A 7,500-nucleotide genomic window follows, 5' to 3' on the forward strand; every position below is an offset into this window, starting at 1 on the left:
GACGAGGAAGCGAAGAGCAACGTGAGGCTGGCGTTGGTTTTGCAGTAAAAACAGTACTCGTCAGCAAGCTAGCTGGAATCCCAAAGGGAGTCAACGATAGGCTTATGGCCATGAAACTCCCACTGGCATCTGGCCAGAAGCACCTCACCAGAGTCACTGCCTACGCCCCAACCATGACCAACCCGGATGAAGTGAAGGCGAAGTTCTACGAGGACCTTCACTCTGTCATTGCTGCTATCCCGAAAGCAGACAAGCTCATCATTCTTGGGGACTTCAATGCTAGAGTTGGCTCTGACTACATCTCCTGGGCTGGAGTGATTGGAAAGCACGGCGTGGGCCACTGCAACCCAAATGGATTGCTTTTGCTTCAGACCTGTGCAGAGCACGAACTGCTGATAACCAACACAGTTTTCTGCCTCCCTACCCGTAACAGGACGTCATGGATGCACCCTCGCTCAAAGCATTGGCATCTCATCGATTACGTCATCGTCAGGAAAAGGGATAGGCAAGATGTATGTGTGACAAAGACCATGTGCGGCGCCGAGTGTTGGACAGACCATCGCCTTGTAGTCTCGAAGCTGAATATTCGAATCCAAACCAAGAGACGCCCCCAAGGCCAGAAGGCTCCAAAACGGCTCAACGTCGCTAAGCTGAAAAACATCACCATCAAACAGACCTTTGTGGAGCTGCTGGAAGATCGTCTGGAATCCGCCTCTCTGGACAACCAGAATGTGGAGTCTGACTGGAGGACCCTGCGCGAGCTGATCTATAGTACAGCTTCAGAGACCCTGGGAACCATGACCAGAAAGCTGAGTGACAAAGCTGATGAGATCCAGGGATATGCTGACAGGCACGATATGAAGAGGTTCTATGATGTCTTAAAAGAAGTCTACGGCCCCACATCCTCAGGATCATCCCCCCTCCTCAGTGCAGATGGGGATACCTTGATCACCGAGAAGGAGAAAATTCTCGAACGCTGGGCTGAGCACTTCAACAGTGTCTTAAATTGCCCTTCCTCCATAAATGATGAAGCCATAGACCGTCTCCTACAAGTCCCCATCAACGAAAAGCAATCCGTCTGCTATCCAGTGGCAAAGCACCTGGCTCAGACTCCATACCAGCAGAGGTCTACAAGGATGGAGGCACTGTGCTGACTGAGAAGCTCCAACAGCTGTACTCACTCATGTGGAAAGAAGAGACGATCCCCCAGGATTTCAAAGATGCATCTATCATTCACTTGTACAAGCGAAAGGGGACCCGGCAAGCCTGTGACAACCATCGGGGCATTTCCTTGCTCTCCATCGCAGGCAAGATACTTGCCAGGATCCTACTAAGCCGCCTCACAGCACACCTTGATCAAGGTCATTTGCCTGAGAGCCAATGTGGATTCCGGAAAGAGCGCGGAACCACCGACATGGTGTTTTCTGCAAGGCAGCTGCAAGAGAAATGTCAGTAGCAAAATGCTGATCTGTTCTCCACCTATGTCGACCTCACTAAGGCCTTCGACACCGTGAGTAGAGAGGGACTGTGAAAAATCATGGCCAAGTACGGATGCCCTCGGAAATTTATTTCCTTGGTCAGCCAATTCCATGAAGGCATGCAGGCTCGAGTCCAGGACAATGGCGAAACATCTGCTCCTTTTGCTGTCACAAATGGTGTCAAGCAAGGCTGCGTCCTGGCTCCAACGCTGTTCAGCCTCATGTTCTCTGCAATGCTTACTGATGCCTTCAGAGATGGCGATGTTGGAATCGGCCTAAAGTACCGAACAGATGGCAAGCTGTTTAACCTCAGAAGGCTTCAAGCAAAAACGAAGGTCATGACAGACATCATCAGAGACTTTTGCCCAAAAGGCTCTTCTATGGCGAGCTGCAACAAGGGAAGAGATCACACGGAGGTCAGAAGAAGCGCTTCAGAGATACTCTAAAAGTCTCTCTGAAAGCGTTTGATATCAACCCTGACTCCTGGGAGGAATCTGCAGTGGACCGTGACAAATGGCGCGCTGCTGTGCACAAAGGCGCCAAGTTGTGTGAGGCCAACAGGACTGCTGCAGCTGTTCAGAAGAGGCAGGCCAGAAAGTCACGGGCAAAAAAGCTCCCTGACAATGATATGCCTGTCTTTGTCTGCCCCAACTGTCAGCAAACATTTCGTGCGCAGATTAGACTATTCAGCCATCTGCGTATTCACAGATAGATTCATGAGCATTGCCCCCCCCCTACCCCCACCCCTCCACCACCACCCTCCCCCCATCCCCCAGCTGGATGACAATGATGGTCATCATCGATCTCGATGGAGACACACCACATGATACTTTTTTTTTAACCCCAGTCATTGCCGTACTTGAAGCCGCCACTGATTCAGTTCCTGAGGTGGAAGTGAGTTTCTAGAACTGTGTCGCGTGTGTTGTGTTTTTTGGCTTTTGTTGTTGAATTCGTTTTCATTCATGATGTGTTCACTGCCTGTCTTCATTCATCATGTGTTCATTCATGATGTATTCACTGCCTGTCTTCATTCATGATGTATCCACTGCCTGTCTTCATTCATGATGTATCCACTGCCTATCTTCATTCATGATGTGTTCACTGCCTGTCTTGATTCATGATGTGCTCACTGCCTATCTTCATTCATGATGTGCTCACTGCCTATCTTCATTCATGATGTGCTCACTGCCTATCTTCATTCATGATGTGTTCACTGCCTGTCTTCATTCATGATGTGTTCATTCATGATGTGCTCACTGCCTGTCTTCATTCATCATGTGTTCACTGCCTATCTTTATTCATGACGTGTTCACTGCCTATCTTCATTCATGACGTGTTCATTCATGATGTGCTCACTGCCTGTCTTCATTCATGATGTGCTCACTGCCTATCTTCATTCATGATGTGTTCACTGCCTGTCTTCATTCATGATGTGTTCATTCATGATGTGTTCACTGCCTATCTTTATTCATGACGTGTTCACTGCCTATCTTTATTCATGATGTGTTCACTGCCTATCTTCATTCATGATGTGTTAACTGCCTATCTTCAGTACCTCAACAACAACTTGAAGGAGGTTTATTTTTCTTCGGAGATCTGTGGTTGTGAATCGCTGTCGTGAAGTGGAAGAAGCATACTTAAGATATTCAACGCTCATCTCCCTCAAAATTAAAAGTCGTTCATCATCTGGTTTTGAGTTATTGATTATCTTTGACCTTATGATAAGCAACTTTTGAGTTATTGTTTATCTGTGACCTCATGTTCAACGGGTTTTGAGTTATTGTTTATCTATTACCTCATTTTCAGCTCAGTAGCGGGTTTTGAGTTACTGTTTATCTATTACCTCATGTTCAGCTCAGTAGCGGGTTTTGAGTTATTGTTTATCTATTACCTCATCATTGTTCAGCTCAGTAGCGGGTTTTGAGTTATTGTTTATCTATTACCTCATGTTCAGCTCAGTAGAGGGTTTTGAGTTACTGTTTATCTATTACCTCATGTTCAGCTCAGTAGCAGGTTTTGAGTTAGTGTTTATCTGTGACCTGATGTTCAGCTCAGTAGCGGGTTTTGAGTTAGTGTTTATCTGTGACCTGATGTTCAGCTCAGTAGCGGGTTTTGAGTTAGTGTTTATCTGTGACCTGATGTTCAGCTCAGTAGCGGGTTTTGAGTTCTTGTTTATCTGCCGGGGACCTCATGTTCAGCTCAGTAGCGGGTTTTGAGTTCTTGTTTATCTGCCGGGGACCTCATGTTCAGCTCAGTAGCGGGTTTTGAGTTAGTGTTTATCTGTGACCTGATGTTCAGCTCAGTAGCGGGTTTTGAGTTCTTGTTTATCTGCCGGGGACCTCATGTTCAGCTCAGTAGCGGGTTTTGAGTTCTTGTTTATCTATTACTCCTTTATAATTGTTTTTCTGTGACCTCCTTTCTGGCAGAAAGCTAAAACAGTGAGTCGCCGTCCCGTCTGTCCCAACCACGTGACACAGTCGGAATGTCTCTGCATGTTCAGAGGCTGTCTCCTTGTACTTTTTTTTTTTTTCAGGACAGCGTTTATCTGTCAGGTGACTGTTTATCATAACGTTTATCTGTCAGGTGACTGTTTATCATAACGTTTATCTGTCAGGTGACTGTTTATCATAACGTTTATCTGTCAGGTGACTGTTTATCATAACGTTTATCTGTCAGGTGACTGTTTATCATAACGTTTATCTGTCAGGTGACTGTTTATCATAACGTTTATGTCAGTGACTGTTTATCATAACGTTTATGTCAGGTGACTGTTGATCATAACGTTTATCTGTCAGGTGACTGTTTATCATAACGTTTATGTCAGTGACTTTTTATCATAACGTTTATCTGTCAGGTGACTGTTTATCATAACGTCTATGTCAGGTGACTGTTTATCTTAACGTTTATCTGTCAGGTGACTGTTGATCATAACGTTTATGTCAGGTGGCTGTTTATCATAACGTTTATGTCAGTGACCGTTTATCATAACGTTTATCTGTCAGGTGACTGTTTATCATAACGTTTATCTGTCAGGTGACTGTTTATCATAACGTTTATCTGTCAGGTGACTGTTTATCATAACGTTTATGTCAGTAACCGTTTATCATAACGTTTAACAGTCAGGTGACTGTTTATCATAACGTTTATCTGTCAGGTGACTGTTTATCATAACGTTTATGTCAGTGACCGTTTATCATAACGTTTATCTGTCAGGTGACTGTTTATCATAACGTTTATGTCAGTGACTTTTTATCATAACGTTTATCTGTCAGGTGACTGTTTATCATAACGTTTATGTCAGGTGACTGTTTATCATAACGTTTATGTCAGTGACCGTTTATCATAACGTTTATCTGTCAGGTGACTGTTTATCATAACGTCTATGTCAGGTGACTGTTTATCTTAACGTTTATCTGTCAGGTGACTGTTGATCATAACGTTTATGTCAGGTGACTGTTTATCAGAACGTTTATGTCAGGTGACTGTTTATCAGAACGTTTATGTCAGGTGACTGTTTATCATAACGTCTATGTCAGGTGACTGTTTATCATAACGTTTATGTCAGTGACCGTTTACTATATTTACTTGCTGTGCACAGCGAGCACTGAGGTGCCGACCAACGGTAGTGAGCATGACAAGGATCCCAACCGTTTGGGGTTGTTGTTTTTATTTCAGGATGGGAAGAGGAGGTGGGCGGGTAGTAGAGGGGAGGGGGGATAGATTTTGGAGATACTGAACACGGCTGTGTGTGTGTGTGTGTGTGTGTGTGTGTGTGTGTGTGTGTGTGTGTGTGTGTGTTTGTGTGTGTGTATGTGTGTGTGTGTGTGTGTGTGTGTGTGTGTGTGTGTTTTGTGTGTGTGTGTGTGTGTGTGTGTGTGTGTGTGTGTGTGTGTGTGTGTGTGTGTGTGTGAATTACCAAAGCGGATTTTTCTACAGAATTTTACCAGGGACAAACTTTGATGTTGACTCTTTTACGCGCGCTAAGTGAATGTTGAATTCCACTGGAATGAGTGGCTTGAAATGTTTCAAATCATGGAAAGTAGGTGTTATCGCCAGATACTAAATATCAGATACTCTGGGGGACGGAGGGTGGGGAGGTAGGTATTGGGGCTTGTCGTGTCTGGTGTTTGGGGGACGGGGGGGGGGGGGCGGTGGTAGGTATGGGGGCTGGTCGTGTCTGGTGTTTGGGGGACGGGGGGGGGGGCGGTGGTAGGTATGGGGGCTGGTCGTGTCTGGTGTTTGGGGGACGTGGGAGGGGGGGTAGGTATGGGGGCTGGTCGTGTCTGGTGTTTGGGGGACGGGGGTATGGGGGGGTAGGTATGGGGGCTGGTTGTGTCTGGTGTTTGGGGGACGGGGGGGGGGGGGGTAGGTATGGGGGCTGGTCGTGTCTGGTGTTTGGGGGACGGGCGGGGGGGGGGGGGGGGTAGGTATGGGGGCTGGTTGTGTCTGGTGTTTGGGGGACGGGGGGGGGGTAGGTATGGGGGCTGGTTGTGTCTGGTGTTTGGGGGACGGGGGGGGGGGGTAGGTATGGGGGCTGGTTGTGTCTGGTGTTTGGGGGACGGGGGGGGGGGTAGGTATGGGGGCTGGTCGTGTCTGGTGTTTGGGGGACGGGGGTATGGGGGGGTAGGTATGGGGGCTGGTCATGTGTGTTTGGGGGACGGGGGGGGGGGTTAGGTATGGGGGCTGGTCGTGTCTGGTGTTTGGGGGACGGGCGGGGGGGGGGTAGGTATGGGGGCTGGTTGTGTCTGGTGTTTGGGGGACGGGGGGGGGGGTAGGTATGGGGGCTGGTCATGTCTGGTGTTTGGGGGACGCGGGGGGAGGGGGGGTGGTAGGTATGGGGGCTGGTCGTGTCTGGTGTTTGGGGGACGGGGGGGGGGTGGTAGGTATGGGGGCTGGTCATGTCTGGTGTTTGGGGGACGCGGGGGGAGGGGGGTGGTAGTTATGGGGGCTGGTCGTGTCTGGTGTTTGGGGGACGGGGGGGGGGGGGTAGGTATGGGGGCTGGTCGTGTCTGGTGTTTGGGGGACGGGGGTATGGGGGGGTAGGTATGGGGGCTGGTCATGTGTGTTTGGGGGAGGGGGGGGGGGTTAGGTATGGGGGCTGGTCGTGTCTGGTGTTTGGGGGACGGGGGGGGGGGGTAGGTATGGGGGCTGGTCGTGTCTGGTGTTTGGGGGACGGGCGGGGGGGGGGGGGTAGGTATGGGGGCTGGTTGTGTCTGGAGTTTGGGGGACGGGGGGGGGGGGGTTAGGTATGGGGGCTGGTTGTGTCTGGTGTTTGGGGGACGGGGGGGGGGGGGGTGTAGGTATGGGGGCTGGTTGTGTCTGGTGTTTGGGGGACGGGGGGGGGGGGGTAGGTATGGGGGCTGGTTGTGTCTGGTGTTTGGGGGACGGGGGGGGGGGTAGGTATGGGGGCTGGTTGTGTCTGGTGTTTGGGGGACGGGGGGGGGGGGGGGTATGTATGGGGGCTGGTCGTGTCTGGTGTTTGGGGGACGGGGGTATGGGGGGGTAGGTATGGGGGCTGGTCATGTGTGTTTGGGGGACGGGGGGGGGGGGGTTAGGTATGGGGGCTGGTCGTGTCTGGTGTTTGGGGGACGGGGGGGGGGGGGGGTAGGTATGGGGGCTGGTTGTGTCTGGTGGTTGGGGGACGGGGGGGGGGGGGTAGGTATGGGGGCTGGTCATGTCTGGTGTTTGGGGGACGCGGGGGGAGGGGGGGTGGTAGGTATGGGGGCTGGTCGTGTCTGGTGTTTGGGGGACGGGGGGGGGGGGTGGTAGGTATGGGGGCTGGTCATGTCTGGTGTTTGGGGGACGCGGGGGGAGGGGGGGTGGTAGGTATGGGGGCTGGTCGTGTCTGGTGTTTGGGGGACGGGGGGGGGGTGGTAGGTATGGGGGCTGGTCGTGTCTGGTGTTTGGGGGACGGAGGGAGGGGGGGGGGTAGGTATGGGGGCTGGTCATGTCTGGTGTTTGGGGGACGGGGGGGGGGGGTAGGTATGGGCCTGGTAATGTGTGTTTGGGGGACGCGGGGGGT

Source organism: Babylonia areolata, chromosome 10 (assembly GCF_041734735.1).
Source record: "Babylonia areolata isolate BAREFJ2019XMU chromosome 10, ASM4173473v1, whole genome shotgun sequence".
NCBI classification, from domain to species: Eukaryota; Metazoa; Mollusca; class Gastropoda; order Neogastropoda; family Buccinidae; genus Babylonia; species Babylonia areolata.